Below are 16,090 nucleotides of genomic sequence, written 5' to 3'. Positions count from 1 at the left end.
CAGGAGAACACTGAAGCACAGGACCTCAAGACCTCTGCTGGACCAATTCTAGAGGAGAAACTGGGGATTCACCATAGATGTGCTCCCTCAAGGAAAAGTGTGCACCAAGACAGACCCCATGCTCCAGTGAGTAGGCATGTCCGCCACCACAGAATTCCTACTGCACAATCAAAAATAGCCCAAGGAAACACTGGCTTTGTTCATCAAGCCAAACACCAGGTACACAGCCAACATTCCACGAAGAAGTCGATGCCCTATGCTAACAACTGGGCCCAGGTGTCGAGAGAACCTGTGTCCCGTGCCAGCTACTATCAGCACAGAGCACAGGCACCACTTGCCCCAGGGAACCCTGTGCACTGTCCTAGGCACTGCCCCTGTCAGCGTGTGCTATCTGGAAAGCCGAGTGCTTTTCCATATTGGAAGTAATTAAAATTTTAGACATTACTTCCTCTGTGTGTATTTTATGTGGAGTTCGTGTCTGTAGTGCTAGGCCATAGGAAATGTATGTCTGGTCCACATTAGTACTTCTTCTGGAGTTTATGGCTCCACAAGAGGGGACAGTGAGTGACATTTGACTTCTCACCATCTCCTAGTTTTTTCTTTGTCATTACTATTAATATTGTAATTATGGAAACAGAAGCCTAACGACCTTTTGTGGTGGGCGTGGTGTGTGCTAAGTCAACCCTAAAAGACCCAAACAAACAGAAAGTCTTTAGCATTGGGGATGCTAAGTCAACCCTGTAAGAGGATAAAACAGGAAGTGTTTAGAATTGGGGTTGCTATGTCCACCCTGTAAAACACGACCCTAAGAGCCAGCTCACCTTGTCTCTTTCCTGATTTGCTCTATCATGATCTTTGTGTATCTGTGGACAGAGGCACTAGATTGCAAGCCCAAGGTCTTACAGGTCACACAATAGGTAAAATTATTATGATAGTTGTGTGGCATCCTTGAGTTCAAATCCAGGGCAATCTTGACCTCTGGATATCCTGCTTAAGAACAAAGGACCTAGGGATCCTAGGGACCCCATACTCATGTCAATGAGGCTGCCAACAAGCTGAGTTCTCCACGCCCACCCCCCAGCTCAGTCAGGATGGCAAAGCAGTGTTACCCTGTCCTATGTCTGCCTTCAGAGCCAGAACGGTGGTCAGCATGACACTGACAACTTTCCATGAGGGCAGCAGCTACAGAGACCCCTGGTCATTTGCCATTCCTTCTGGTCCACTGGATATACAGGACCCATCTGACTGTGGACAGGGTAAGTCTAAGGAGGGAGGTTAAGATTAAAAAGATTAGAGCCAAAGCAGGCATGGCAAAGCACAGACAGAATTATGGATTAACTGAAGTGTAAGAGCTAGCCAGTGACAAGCCTGAGCCACTGGCCAAGCATTTACAAACAAGATTAAGCCTCTGAGTGGTAACTGGAAGCAGCTACGGGGACAGGAATCCAGCAAGTGGTTGGGACAGGAAACATCCGTTTTCATATGCTATCAAACAGACCCTACCCAGGAAAATGCTGCTAAGGTCCATTTACAGAGGCACTGGGCCTTTTTCTGAAAGAGGAACCATTTTGAGTGCTGGAGCCATGAATGAGCAAGACAGGCCTTGAGCAAAGGGACAAACAGATAACAAGGATTAAAAACTATCGGATGTGGCTGGGAAGGGATGTTCAAGTGGGAGGGGAAGGGCCATGTGGAGCAAAGTGTCCAGGTCAGAAGACTACCTAGACCTCAGACCCTGTGGAAACAGGCTTTTCTGCACTGAGGGGCAAGAAGGGGCCAGTAAGACTGAGCCAAGGGAGGGCTGATCGCCCTCCAAAGCTGAGGGGAGTGCAGAAAAGCGATCTGGAGAGCGCTGACTTCACCCTTTGAAGAGCTGTCTGTCGTCCTTGATGGCTGATTTTATCCTCTTTCCTGGTCTTCCTGTGTCCTGATTGACAGGCCACAGCAGCCAATCAGAATTCACAGTTCCACTTGGTGTCCTGGTAACAGAAGTCCCACAGGGCTTTGCGGTTTTCTTCTGCACCCATCAATGACAGACACAGGCTAGGAACTCGGAGCCAGATGTGGCAGTGCAGGTCAGTTATCCAAGCTCAGGAAGCCAAGGCAGGAGGATCAGGAGTTCTAGGTCAGTCCAAGCTACATAGTGAGATCATTTAGGTCTATGAATGAGGGTTTGTTGCATCAAGATGGGCCGCCATAGATGGATGGAATGAAGCTGGAAATGGAGCGGGCAGGGGAGAAAGTGGCACTGCCCAGGATGGCCTCATGGAGGAGGAGTCCCCCGTGACACCAGCCAACAGGGAGACTGCATTAGCTTGTTCCTTTCCCTCAAGATCTGCTGTTTCTGTGAAGAAAGTTCTGAGCTGGAGGCATAGATCAGATAAAGCATACTTGCCTGTAGGTAGACCTTTCTGTCCAGCCAGCTCCCAATAACCACACAGAGACTCAATATTAATTACAAATGCCTAGCCGACAGCTCAGGCTTGCCACCAACCAGCCCATACAACTTGAATTAACCCATAGTTAACTCTGCCACGTGGTGGTTCGTTTTTTCAGCATGACATATTCATCTTGCTTCTCTCCAGGTCTCTGGGCGACTCCCTAGTAATTTTTTTTTAAACAAATGAGGGTGCCCTTGTATTGGGGGCATAGATGTTGAGAATAGAAACTTCATCTTGTTGGATTTTTCCTGTGATGAATATGGAATGTCCTTCATCTCTTTTGACTAATTTTAGTTTTGAAGCCTATTTTGTTAGACATGAGGATAGCTACCTCAGGTTGTTACTTAGGGTCATTTGACTGGAAAATCTTTTTCTAACCCTTTACTCTGAGGTAAGGTCTGTCTTTGAGTTTGGGATGTGTTTCTTGTGTGCAAAAGAAGGATGGATTCTGTTTTCAAATCCAATCTGTTAGCCAGTGTCTTTTTATAGGAGAATTGAGTTCGTTGACATTAATGGATATTAATGACAAGAAATTCTTAGTTCCTGTTATTTTTGGTTTTGGTGGTGGTGGTGGTGGTTGTGTGTGTGTGTGTGTGTGTGTGTGTGTGTGTGTGTGTGTGTGTGTGTGTGTGTGTGTTGTTTCCCTTCTTTTGGATTAGCTGTGTTACGATAAATCTGGTGTGGGATTATCTATTGCCTGTGTTCTTATGGATGTAGCTAAATTCCTTGGGTTGGAGTTTCCTTCTAGTACCTTCTGTAGAGCTGGGATTGTGGATATATATTGTTTAAATATGGTTTTGTCATAGAATATCTTATTTTCCTTATCTATGGTGATTGAAAGCTTTGGCAGGTATAGTAGTCTGAGGTGACATTCGTGGTCTCCTACTGTCTGCATAACACCTGGCTTTCATTATTTCCATTGAGAATCGGGTGTAATTCTGATAGGTCAGCCTTTACATGTTACTTGACCTATTTCCTTTGTAGCCCTTAATAGTCGTTCTGTATTCTGTATGCTTGGTGTTTGGTTATTATGTGGCAGGGGCCTCTTTTCTTTTTGGTACAGTCTATTTGATGATCTGTAAAGGTCTTGTACTTTCATTTCATAAGTATGTCCTTCTTTAGGTTTAGAAACTTTTCTATGATTTTACTGAATATATATTCTGTGCCTTTCAGCTGGACTTCTTCTCCTTCTTCTATCCCTATTATCCTTAGGTTTGGTCTTTTTTTGGTGTCCTAGATTTCCTAGATATTTTGTGCTAAGAATTTTCTGTATCATATCTTCAATGGCTGAGATTCTTTCTTCCATTTCTTGTATTCTGTTAATGATTGCAGCTGTGGTTCCTGATGGTTTACCCAGATTTTCCATTTCCATAGCTCCCTGGCTTTGTGTTTCCTTTATTGCCCTTATTTCAGTTTTCAAGTCTTGAACTTCACTTTTTGACAGCTTTTTCTTGGTTTTCTTTAAGGAATTTGTTGATTCCTTCCAATTTTCTGTTTGTCTTTTCCTCCGTTTCTTTGAGGTATTTTCTATTTCCTATTTTAGGGTCAATCATCTTAATGAAGTTATCATTAATGTTGTTTTCTTCTGCTTCATCTGTGTTGGGATGTTCAGCTCTTGTTACCATAGAACCACTAGTTTCTGGTGGGGCTGTATTGCTCCTTGTGTTGTTGAATGTATTCTTACCTTGTTGTCTACCCATGTCTTCCTCCAATAGGTACATGTGGAGTCTGTGCTTTGAGGTCCTTCATCTTCCAATTGGTGTTGTTGGGGTCTGTGGGTCTGTTGATCACTCTTTCAAGTGCAGGCAGGGCTGAGCCTTCTGTGAGAGCTCCTCTAGGTGTAGATGGGCCCAAGGATCAGATGGTCGATACTCCCAGTGCAGGTGGGGCTCCAGCTCCAGTGGTCACTCCAGGTGCAGGTGGACTCACCACTCAGGTGATTGCTCCTCTAGGTGCACGCAGGGCTGAGGCTTAGGTTCCAGCTCCAGTGTTCAGATACTTTATGCAGGCCACGCAACAGCACTGATGCTGTCTCCAAGGCCTTACCTGGGCTACTGAGGTGCTGATGCTGTCTCCAAGGCCTGACCTGGGCTACCGAGGTGCTGATGCTGTCTCCATACATGCAGACATGATGGTGTTTATCTGTCTCCATGTTCTATTGGTAATCTAGTATGAATATCTCCAGGTAATGAAAAATCCTCATGTAGATTTGTTTTAGCATTTTCCCTTTATCTCTCTCTTCTCCCCCTTTTCTCCCTTTTCATCTACTATGGGGCTTGTCTAGAGTAGACACAGAAAACAACTGAGTCAACCTTCCCTTAGGAGGGTTCTGGATCCAGCCAGGGTTGACTTGTGGTGAGTGCATTGATGTGCACTTGTCAAGGTATTAACCGGGAAGGAGGTCAGGGGACAATAAAGCTAGCTAGCCCCAGATTCAGAGTTCTGCCTTCAGTGTTTAAATCCCTCTGCACATTAAACACCAGAGAGCCTGGTGGTTTTGTTTTTCTCTTTTGTGCAACCAAGTTGGAGAACTGTGAAGATGAAACTACTTAACCTGTAGGACCCAGCCAGCAGCAGGCAGTAGTAACCAACAGTACTTTATCATTAGAAAATCTCCAAGATGAATGGGGACAGAAGGGCTGGGAGCCTTTAAAGCATCTCAGAGGATGAGTCCAGAACACTTCTGGGAGGACTCCCTCCTGCTGACACAACAGCATCCCCATCAGCAGCATGGCTCATGGCTTGTCTTCACTGACTTCATTTGGGTCATTCAAGGTGAGGAAAGCACTCACCCTTGACCTGAGCAAACATGTGCACCACTGACAAGACAAAGGGAGTGCAAAATAGGCTGAGGGTTTCAGCTCCTTCCTCCTGCACAACAGCAGCCCACCTTTAATGAAAAGATGTGACCATGACTTCCTTTCTAAGACTCTGAATGTCTTAGAGATATTTTGTCAGTGTCTCTATGACAGACAAAACAAAGTCACAGGAGGAGATCATTTAGGAAATGGTCAGGTTTAAAAAGGTTGATGCTACCTGCACTGGAGATGTGTGTGTGTGTGTGTGTGTGTGAGAGAGAGAGAGAGAGAGAGAGAGAGAGAGAGAGAGAGAGAGAGAGAGAGAGAGAACAGAGACAGACTTATTCTTAGTCACCAGGGAGTGGAACCCTTTGAAAGGATTAGAAAGATTAGGAGGTGTGGCCTTTTGGGTGGAAGTGTGTCACTGGGTTAGGCTTTGAATTTCCAAAACACCTCATACAAGCTCCTGTCTCTCTCTCTCTCTCTCTCTCTCTCTCTCTCTCTCTCTCTCTCTCTCTCTCTCTCTCTCACACACACACACACACACACACACCCTATGCTTCTGTCTGCCATGATGACTATGGACCCTAACCCGATAACAGTTGGGGCAAGCACAGGGACGTGCTATCACCATGTCACCTGCCATGCATTTGGCCTGAATGAGGACTCTGGGCATGCGTGGAACATCAGTGCCCATATGCAGTCTTCCCTTTAAAAGTTCCAACTTCCCTGCTTCACCCTCTCTCTGCTTCTTTGCTCTCTCTCTCTGCCTCACTCTCTGTCCTGCTCTGTTCTTCTATTTCTCCCTCGCTAGTTTTTCCGGGCCTATAATAAACTGATTAACATGTCTCTTAGTCTCATGTCTCACCCTCTTCTTCATTTCTAATTTAAACAAAAGAATAACACAGTCTCACCTATGGTCCTGAAAATTCCTGCAGCCTAGAGCAGCCTTGTTACATCTTTTCCACTCCTGACCCCCTTTTGCCCCTTTATGACCCTAGGTATATGGGGACATAAAATAGATGTATAAATGAAACTAAGTTAGCTTGACACCACGTGACAGTGCAGGACTTAAAACATCTTCACTTTTTTTAGTTCATTGATAGATATTTTAATTTTTTATTGTCAATGTCACTTCCCATACACATGGCAAAAGTGTGCTTATGGTCAAACAAGAAGTTGATGAAATTTTGTACTAACCAAAACCCCAAATTATTACTTTTTTAAAAATAGAAAGTCATGTCAGCAACTTAAACAGCATTTTAAGGCACTAAACTTTGCCAGGCATAGTGCTGTACACCTTTCTGCACAACCCATGGGAGGCAAGGGCAGGTGGATCTGTGTGAGCTTGAGGTCAGTCTGATCTACAGAGCAGGTTTCAGCATAGCCAGAACTACATTATAAATAAACTCCATCTTAAAAAATTCAACAACAGCAACAAAAACTAAAGACTAAACACTGAAACACAATCCAAACATACATGTGCTTGATACTTGTAAGTTGAGGAAGGGGTTTGGCCTTGGTGGAAATGAGCCCTGCGGAACTGGGGCCCTGTGTTTTATCAAAATGAGGCCATTAAATTCTAACCTGTTTTGCTTGCACCTTTATCCATTTTTTGGCTGATAAAGTTTGCATTCACATGACCTCCAAGCAGAATCAACTGTAACTTGACTTACTGTGTAACCTGTAGCTTAATACTACAGGATAACCTTGTAGCCATCGATGCAGCCAATCACAGCAATGATGCTGTGCCAGTGATGTTTCAGCCAATCACATGCTCCATGGTGCTTGGCATGCACCTGCAACCTATCAGGCTGTTTCTGAACGCTTTGCAGCTCTCTGGCGGTTTAACGGTTTAACCTAACCGCTGGGTCCGTAGTGCTGCTGGAGGTAGAACAGGTCGGGACATAGTTAATGTAACTGCTGTCAGCTGTCCTGTAAGGATCTCCACCCAGACACCAGCAGAAAACCTCTGTCTGTGTCCTCCATGGCACTTGCAGGAATTCAGAGGTGCTGGGGCTGCCGGCACTTGAACACGAAGCTGAATTGCCTGGCAACATAGAAGCCTCAGCATCTGGGCTTCTGACCACCCGCTCAGGGTCACATTGCTAACTGTAGCCCAGCCTGAGAGCCCTGCAGCATGTGGCATGGGGTGGGGGGAGATGGTGACAGCAGAGTTCAACACAAGGGAGGCGTGGAGGGGGCTGAGGGGACCAGAAAGGGGAGGAGGTGCTAGGGGAGTGCTGAAGCAATGCCAGGAAAGGGCAGGGAAAGCTGAAGGGGCCCTGGGAACTCAGGCTCTACACCGCCCCCTGTGGGTCCCGGGAAAGGTGCAGGCCGATTCCTTCTGCTTTTCGTCCCAAGGTGGTGGAAGACCCGAGGTTCAGGAGCCTGTCTGGAGGAAAAGCGAGCTACACCACACAGCAAATAGAGTGGAGCAGTGCGCAGCTGCTGCCAGCCAGCCTGAGGCCTCAGGATTCACATCTCGACAGGGAAGACAATTTCCTTTCAGTGCCTCCCTCGGTGCCCTTCAGCCACTGTAGGAGCTGGCGTGGTGTTGTCACTGCAGTCAGGTCCTGCACATGGCAGCAGGTAAGTCAGGGGAGCCCGACCCCACCCGAGGGGCAGATGCTGGGTGGAGCGAGGAGGCTTGGAAGGGCCAAACCCCGTAAGGCCCATGTTTTCAAGGTCAAAGCTGCAAATGCTTTGGGATTGTGGACGAGACCTTTACCATCAGAGGAAGTTAGGTAAGCCCTGTGCGTGCCATGTGCCAGGAAGTGACGTGGAAAAAAATGACCTGAAAGATTATGCAGATTATTTTATTGTGTGTACTGTGACTTTCTAATAGATACAAATGCTAACTTTTGTGCTAAAATGACATTGTTTGATTTTATTGGAAAAACTTTATTGTGTATGGTTTAGCAGTGAAAATCACATCAGTGACAATGCACACACACACAAAAAAAGAATGATAGGAAAATGATCCAGAAGGCTACCATAGTGTTTCAGTCTTGCAACTCATTTCCCTTCATGCAGTATTAACACTCACCCGCTGCCCTGTTTTATAGCTGAAGCAAGGGAAACCACTAAAGTTTGCCTCACTCCAGGGACCATGGTATACAAAACCTGAGCATGCTTCCCTCTGAGCTTCCATGATAGTGAAAATGATGTGTGAAATGTTCAGCTGGTTACCCCAGGAATAGAAGGGTAGTGTGTGGGGTGCTTATTCCAAAGCTTCAGAAGGATCCCCAAGTTGAGAGTCATCTTGGGGTCATGTGACCATTGCTGAGGAATGGTAAAGATCGTTAAGGCTTCAATGAACAGGTGGTGGGGAGTCCAGGTCCTGAGCTAAGGGAGCAGGTGCTTTGGCGTCATCACCGCAGATGACAGCAAATGGCTGGAGCCAGGTGAAGTCAGAATCAAGAGGCCTAGTAGGCCACCTTTCCTGGACGACATGTTAGCATATTCCAGTCTTTGTGTAGTGTGGCTGGCATGATGACATGAGAATGTAAGGGTTTCTGTGAGATCTCTGTGGGCTCTGGAGCTCACGTGCTATTGCTGGTGTTGAGGGTGTTATTACATGTGTTTCTGTGTTGGCCAGAAGTCTCTATGGAGGGCGCTTGAAGGTCTGGAAGAGAGGGTCTGAGAGGGAACTTTGGGGTTCTCTGTGTGGATGTCCCTAAATGTCCATGGGGGAGTGTCTAGGGGTCTCTGTGGGGTATGTGAAGGTCTGGAGGGCGTGTCTAAGGGGAACCTTGGGTGGGCTCTATCAGTTTCTAAAGAGAAATGTGGAGGAGCTGGGGAGAAAGCTCATCAGTTAGGAACACTAGCTGAGGACCTGGGTTTGGTTCCCGGTGCTCACATCAAGTGGTGCACAGCTGCCCGTAACTCCAGTTGCAGGGATCTGAAGCCTCCACAGACAATGCAGCTGTGCTGTGCACATATAAACAAACAGGCACACACATGCACATAAGTTAGGAAAACGGTGACTGTGGCCTTCTCATGGTGGGAGACTCTGTGGCTTCTACTGGCTCCAGCAGGGAGAGCATGGGCTTTGCTCCTGGGGATTCATTTCCCTCAGGAGACTAGATGCAGGAGTCTTCCAAATTTTAGCTGAAGACCACCACACCCCAACATTCCTGAACCCTCCTTGTGGCATGTGAGCTATTGGGCCTTCTTGTGCCTCTGCACAGCCATACCTTCACAGGCACAAATGTAGGACAAAACCAGAGGGGCAGGTTGAGCAAGACCCAGTGGTGGGGGGTCGCTGGCAGATTAGTGCATCTCCACATATGTGAAGGTTTTCTACGACGGTTTCTCTGATGCTGGGATGGCAAGCCTTAGCTGCAGCTAGGGATGTGGGGTGAGCATGAGTCTCAGTGCCACTGTCATGTCTCTGTGCCCTTCACTTCTAGAAGCTGCTTCAAGGACAACCAAATGCTGACCTTGCCTTGTGCCCAGCTTAGTGCAGACAGAAGCCACGCGCTGAAAGCTGAGGGAGAAACAAAGTCAGGAAGCAGTCCCCGTCCCCGTCCCCGTCCCAGTCCCCGTCCCAGGAAGAAGCCGCCATCAGCACACAGAGGGTGTGCTCACACAGGAAGGAAAACTTTTCCTATACCAGGATGAATTTTTACTGAAAAATCTTTCCTTTGCCAACATTCATGAGAAACATTGGGTTGATCAAACGTGCCGTTTTATTGAATGACTGCCTGATGGACATGGTAAAGGTAGCCCAGAATTTGCCCCCTGTGGACTATGTGGGAGAGTCTCCTGGGGACATAGACTCTCTGGGCAGCAAGGTCTGATTGCTGTCCCTATCTGTGACCCACCTGTTCTTCATTGAATGACTGTCACCTCTGGGGATGGCATGATGGCCACAACTAATATGGCACACCACTCTGCTTTCTTCTAGGTCATAGTGACCCTTGCTGGTGATGGGAGTAGCTGTTCTCAGAGGGCTGGGGGTTCCTCCTTTTGGCATCTTCAACATAAGGTGAGGGAATTGTTTTGTGCTTGTATCCATTGGAACTGCAGTCCACACTTTGTACTTGATTGGTTGTGGTATTATAAAATCGTCTCCATACCAAATATTCGGCCCTGAAAGCATGCATACAGGTAACATGATGCAAACTGGATCCATGCTACTAGGAACCTATATGTATATAGTGCAGATATATGCTTGCCACAATGACCTATGAGAAAAGAGTTATGAATTCAAGAGCAAGAAGTAGTTTCTGTGAGTATTGTAGGGAAGGAAGAAAGGCAAATGATACATTACAGTCTCAAATATAAGAACATCGAGGTTCACAATTTCTTCTTTAACTCTAAATGTACTGCTTGCTCAAAGGGCAAACTTCTCTTAGTGCTTTCCCAGAGTGTGTAAGGGTATGTTTGTGCATTGGAGCCTCTTCAGTCACTGTCCACTTCATGTTTTGAGACAGATGTCTCACTGAACCTGGACTTGACTTGTTTTGATTGGCTGGTCTGCAGCCCGAGAGATCTGCCTGTCTCTGCTCTTAGATCTCTTGGGTTTCATGTGTGGTCTGTCATTCCTGGCATTTTATGTGGCTTCTGGGATATGGAGTCCACAGCTGACAATGGGCTGCACTTTCCTGCTTTGACCCTGAAGGCTGTGAACATTCTGTATATAATTTCACCTCAGTTTACTGATGCAAGATTTTAATATTAGGAAAGTAACTGTTTAGGTTTTCGCCCTGACAGCTATGTGATTAACAAGAAAGGGCTGGTAAGGACTAACCATCTCCGGAGAGAAATAGCTTTCTCCCACAGTTGCTGTGGGAAGTGAACCCCAAGGATGGTCAGAGCAGTTGGGAGATGCCCGGCCTCTGCATCTTTAATCTTGGGAGGCCTTTAATTCAAGAAATCTAGACATACTGTAATTCCCTCCTTGAGTATTATCTGTGAAAGTCCCACTTGTCATCTAACTGCAGGAACACATCTTCTAGCCAAATTGTCCTATCAATGTAGAACAAAGGCTTGACTATAAGACTTATTTTATTCACCAGAATTATACAGTGTAGGTAGAAGTCATCCTTCTATCAGTACACAGGAATAATTGTGCAAGATAATGAGGAACACACTGCTAAGGTTGTGGAACATGTTCCATGGCTGTGATGGGGGTGGGGGACAGGATAGCATCACAGTAGAGAATTACAGGTAGAAGCAGCCAGCTGTTCAAAGGGCTGTATTTCTCAGAGGCACTGCGATGTGACTTTCTCCTCTAACAGACAGGTATGTGCCTGGTGGGTTGGCCTAAAATTATCAGATGTAATCTCCTGTATAATCCTGTGGACTCCATCACTAGGGAATTGAGCTTGTGTAAGAAGAAGCTCTTCACTAAGAAAGGTATCACCCCTGCCCCCTGGCATTGTTCTGAGATGGGCAGACACACCCACAAGGCCTTGCAAACAGGACTAATAATAACATGTTTCTGAATTCTGAGCTGCTTTCTCCCTCCTCTCATTTTCTAATAGAAAGGATTTCTTTCCCCCTTCTCACTTTAGACTCTCAAGTTCATGAAGCCACCTCATCTGTACATGGTGTGTTTGTGACAACTGCAGAACACTGGGCTCACTGCCGAGCACCAGATATTGGGGGGCCTGAAATATGTTCCCATCTTCCCCAGAAGACTGTGATGCACTTCGGTAGGTGACATTGGGGGACCACATGTCTTTTGGTAGATTACTGGATCCCTAGGACTAATTTAAGTTTCCAGCGTATTCTGCTGTCAGGAATTCAGATCTTGTCCATGATAAAATAAACAAAAAGGTGTCAATGCCACCAAATGAGTAGATGACAACTACACTAGGCAAATAAGACACTGCCTCTCATTAGAGGGTGCCAATACATTTTATGTCTGAAGTTTGGGACTGCACACCATGTTGTAGGAGACGCAATACATGAAAGTCTACCCTCCCTAACAAAGGAGAGAACCATAGACCCAAATAATGGTTGCAACGAAGCCAGCTTGGGAAACAAATGAGATTTTCATGGAGTTACTAACAGAAGGAGGGGTGAGGGGTAGCATCTGGACAGGAATAACTTAAGGCACCTGCATCACTGAAAAGCCCACCCCAAAATGGTGACAGTTCACTTGGACTACATGCCTGGAACTCACACACCTTGCAAGCAGCCTGACTGCTCTGAGTATTTCCTCTCCAGGGCTGAGCAGGTGGAAATTTCCTCCCCAGCAGTCCTGTACTGCTCCTTCAAGAAAGCTGGGGAGGGGATTTTCCATACATGACAGGTCTGTTTGCTTCCTGAGTCTCCTGAGCCAGCCAGCTCCCTGAGGAAGGCATGTGACAATCTTGAGAAAACCACTCTGCAATAACCACTGCTCAGAGGTTAGAGTTACTGAAGAGCTCATAGAAAACCAATTTTGTAGGTATACACATTAAATCTGTAAGTATAAATAGAAGCCTTGGAATTACAGGAGGAAACTAAATTCCCATGCTTTACCCTGGGAGAGAACCCAGTTTGGTGGCCGTATCTGATTGTATTGGGCTTTTAGGTCAGGGTCCCTCTGGTGATGCAAGCCTCTTGGGGAAAGGTCTATGGGAACTCAGGGGTGTCTGTCTGGAGGGCTTGTGTGTGTGTGTGTGTGTGTGTGTGTGTGTGTGTGTGTGTGTGTGTGTGAGCACGTGTGTGTGCTTGTGTGTGTGTGGGGGGTGACCCTGGAGCAGTGTCAGGTCTCCATGAGATCTCTGCACTGTTTCTGTAGACAGAGACATATTTGGGTGACTGAGAGTTACTGTAAGGTTGGGGTGCTGTGACAGATCTCTCTCTGACATTTCCATGCAAGAACTCTGTAGCTGGGTAAGTTTCTTCATCTTCTGGGTGGACAGGTCAGGAAAACATGTAAAATCTGTGAGGGTTTTTTGTGAGTTAAGAACATGACATAAGAATTCAACTGCTGCTCAGGCCCCAGGAGCCCCAGCATCCCTTCCTCTCCCCCAGGTCGTGAGAAGAACTCTTACAGTCTGAATATCCAACTAACAGAGTCCACGTGCCAGGGTTTCTCACCCAAGAAGTGAGTTTGCAGCACAGGTGTATTGATGGACACACGTCCTGCTCCGTGCCCCTTTCCCTGCCTCCTGCCAGGAAATCAGCCTGGCTGCAGGCTTGTATTGTGAAACCTCTGTCATACTCAAAAAAGAGTAAGAGTAGGCCCCTCGGTCTGCATAGGAACCCTCTCCTCAGTACCCTCCCCCAACACCATGGTCTTATCTCTGGTGCAAACCCTTAACTCTATCAGACTATTGTCTGCCTACCTTGCCTGCCCAAGGCATGATGTATTCCAATACTCCATACCACAAACAACACATGTCACTGTCCCTTTAGAGTCCACATCTGAAACCTTTCACATAGTGCTGATGAGGTCCTGCTGCCATCTCCCTGCCATCTCCCCTGGTGACTGTGTGTGACTTTTGTGGTAGTCTTTCCATGTATGTCTACATGAGACCTCTAGATGTTCTGTGTGGAACTCCAAGGGATGGTGTGAGGTCTCTGTGGGTTGGCATGGTCTCCCTGTGTCCTGAGAGGTCTTTGAGGGTGAGGGAAGACTGAAGGAGCTGTGTGAGGTCTGGAAGTCTGAGTGATATCACTGTGAGGGGCTGCTGTGTGGAACCCTGAGACCACCAAGTGAGATCTACATCTTAGGGCTCTGAGAAGTCTCTGAGGTCTCCCTTAGTCTCTCTATAAAAAATCTGTTTGAAATCTCTGTGCAGATGCTGAAATTTGTTACTTTTGTATGTTGTAAGAACTATAAACATTCAGAAGTCTCTTTGGGGGTCTTTGTCAAGGATTCAGTACAGATCTCTGTGGGGGTAATCTGTGTGTTTCTGAAAGTGTGTGGGTGATGTCTCTCTGTGAGAGTTTTCTTAGAGGACTGTGTTGGGGGAGGCATTTCTGTGTTGAAGCCTGTGGAGCGCTGGGTGTACTTCTGGGGGTTTGTATGTAGATGTCAGTGTCAATCTCCCTGGAAGCAACTTAAGGTTCTCTGTGGATTTCTCCTAGATCCTGCACAGAATCTTAGGAGTCACTACTGTCTCCACTATAAGCTTGTCTGCAAATGTTTGTAGACATCTGTGTGAATGTGTGGCTGGGTCTGTTAATGTCTCTGGAAATCTAGGTCAACGTGGATTTCTATCAAGGAGATGAAAATCACGTGTGGTGTGTGCATTGGGGAAGCCTGGAAAAGTGTCTGGTTGGATCTCTGGAAAAGATTTTGGGGGTTTCTCTCTGTGGATTTCTGTCATGGACTCTGTAGTAACCTCCTTCTGTGGGGTCCACTAGGGAAGTCTCAATGGAGATGGTTGGGGATCTTTGTGTTTTGATCCATGAAGCTCTCTGTGAGTTGTTTCTGGAATTCTGGGATGTTTCTCAGTGTGGAACTGTATCAGGAACTCTGCAGAGATCTCTTTAGGTGTCTATCAGGGAGAATTACTGTAGGCCCATGACATATCTTTTATAGTTGACAGGGCGAACAGTGGCCAGCCCATTCTTGCTATTGCCTGGTAGGTTGGCACACAGTCTCTAGCATTTGTACCCAGAGGACTCCTGGGATCCACATCAAAGTCTTTGATGAACACAAATGTGCCTTTTGGGTCCCTGAGAGGACCCAGTAGTGCCAGCCTCAGCGTCCTGGCTTCACTCTGGAACTACTCTAGAGGCTGCTGTCATTGAAATACGTCCACCTCATAAGAGGTCTGTGGGTTCTATATCTACTCCTAAAGAGCAGCTGAGTATCACTGTGGAGTCTCGGGAAGTGGGCTGGAACAGGCCCCATGTCCATGCACTCTACCTTGGTGGGACCTCCTGGAACAAAGTTTTCTACCAAGGAGTAAGTAATGCTGCTGGAGCTGTTTACGTTTACTGTCTACCTTCTAGGAAGTTGCAGGGCACCCTGGGAATTGGTTGCTCTTGTTTGGGGTTACCCACACTTGTGTACTAAGAGAACAGAGACTAGGGCCAGGAGACCTGGGGAGGAAGCTGAGTGAGATTCATTAAGGGACACTTTTGGGCCTGCCCAGAGATCCAAAGAGCACCTGCTCTTTGGACAAGTGCCACTTGTGTGAACCAGCCCTGTGAGGTGGCCTGTTCTGCTGGTCTCATGGATAGGCAAGTTCTAGAGGCCTAGAGTGACTTTCTGTGTGGCCACAGTATATCCCTCAACCCTTTTCAGGTGTCCTCCCACTTGGGAGTAAAGCTGGAACAACAGTTTTGTGCAATGACCACCAGGCTGTGAGTGAATTTCAGAATGCCTAATTTCTGGCCTTTGCACCATCTCATCTCTAGAATTCCGAAGGTAAATAAATAAACAGATTATTAGTTGTGCTGCAAGGAGCTAACCTTCCATCACTGCAGGATTTGTTTCAAGTGGTTCAAAGCTAAAGTCCAAGGTGGACAGCCTGGGGTGAGGGCAAGGTGAATAATAAATCAGACCCCAACAGCCACAGTCTGTACCAGAAGGGCAGGGGATTCACATGTATGGAAACTTTTAGGGCATCCTTATGTTACATGGCCTCCTGCCTTGGCTCTAATCTTTTTATTCTTAACCTCCCTCCTTAGACTTACCCTGCCCACAGTCAGATGGGTCCTGTATATCCAGTGGACCAGAAGGAATGGCAAATGACCAGGGGTCTCTGTAGCTGCTGCCCTCCTGGAAAGTTGACAGTGTCATGCTGACCACCGTTCTGGCATTGAAGGCAGACATAGGACAGGGTAATACTGCTTTGCCCTCCTGACTGAGCTGGGAGGGCCTGGAGAACTCAGCATGCTGGCAGCCTCCATTGAGGTGAATATGGGCTTCCAAGGATCCCTAGGTCCAGG

General features: G+C 46.8%; 1 long non-coding RNA gene across 1 annotated transcript in view; it reads right to left on the bottom strand.

Moving 5' to 3' along the window:
* Window positions 1-8,054: 8,054 nt before the first annotated feature.
* LOC118238619 overlaps window positions 8,055-16,090 on the bottom strand; it is a 31,146-nt gene continuing 23,110 nt past the window's right edge. The window contains exons 2-4 of the long non-coding RNA XR_004769416.1: window positions 15,836-16,079; window positions 10,069-10,336; window positions 8,055-9,731 (exon numbers count right to left, since the gene is read on the bottom strand). This is a non-coding gene — a long non-coding RNA (uncharacterized LOC118238619). The remainder of the gene's footprint in view (window positions 9,732-10,068; window positions 10,337-15,835; window positions 16,080-16,090) is intronic.

This window comes from Cricetulus griseus, chromosome 3 (assembly GCF_003668045.3).
Source record: "Cricetulus griseus strain 17A/GY chromosome 3, alternate assembly CriGri-PICRH-1.0, whole genome shotgun sequence".
NCBI lineage: Eukaryota > Metazoa > Chordata > Mammalia > Rodentia > Cricetidae > Cricetulus > Cricetulus griseus.
Note: the sequence above shows the minus strand (reverse complement) of the source record. Positions and strands in the feature narration are given on the sequence as shown.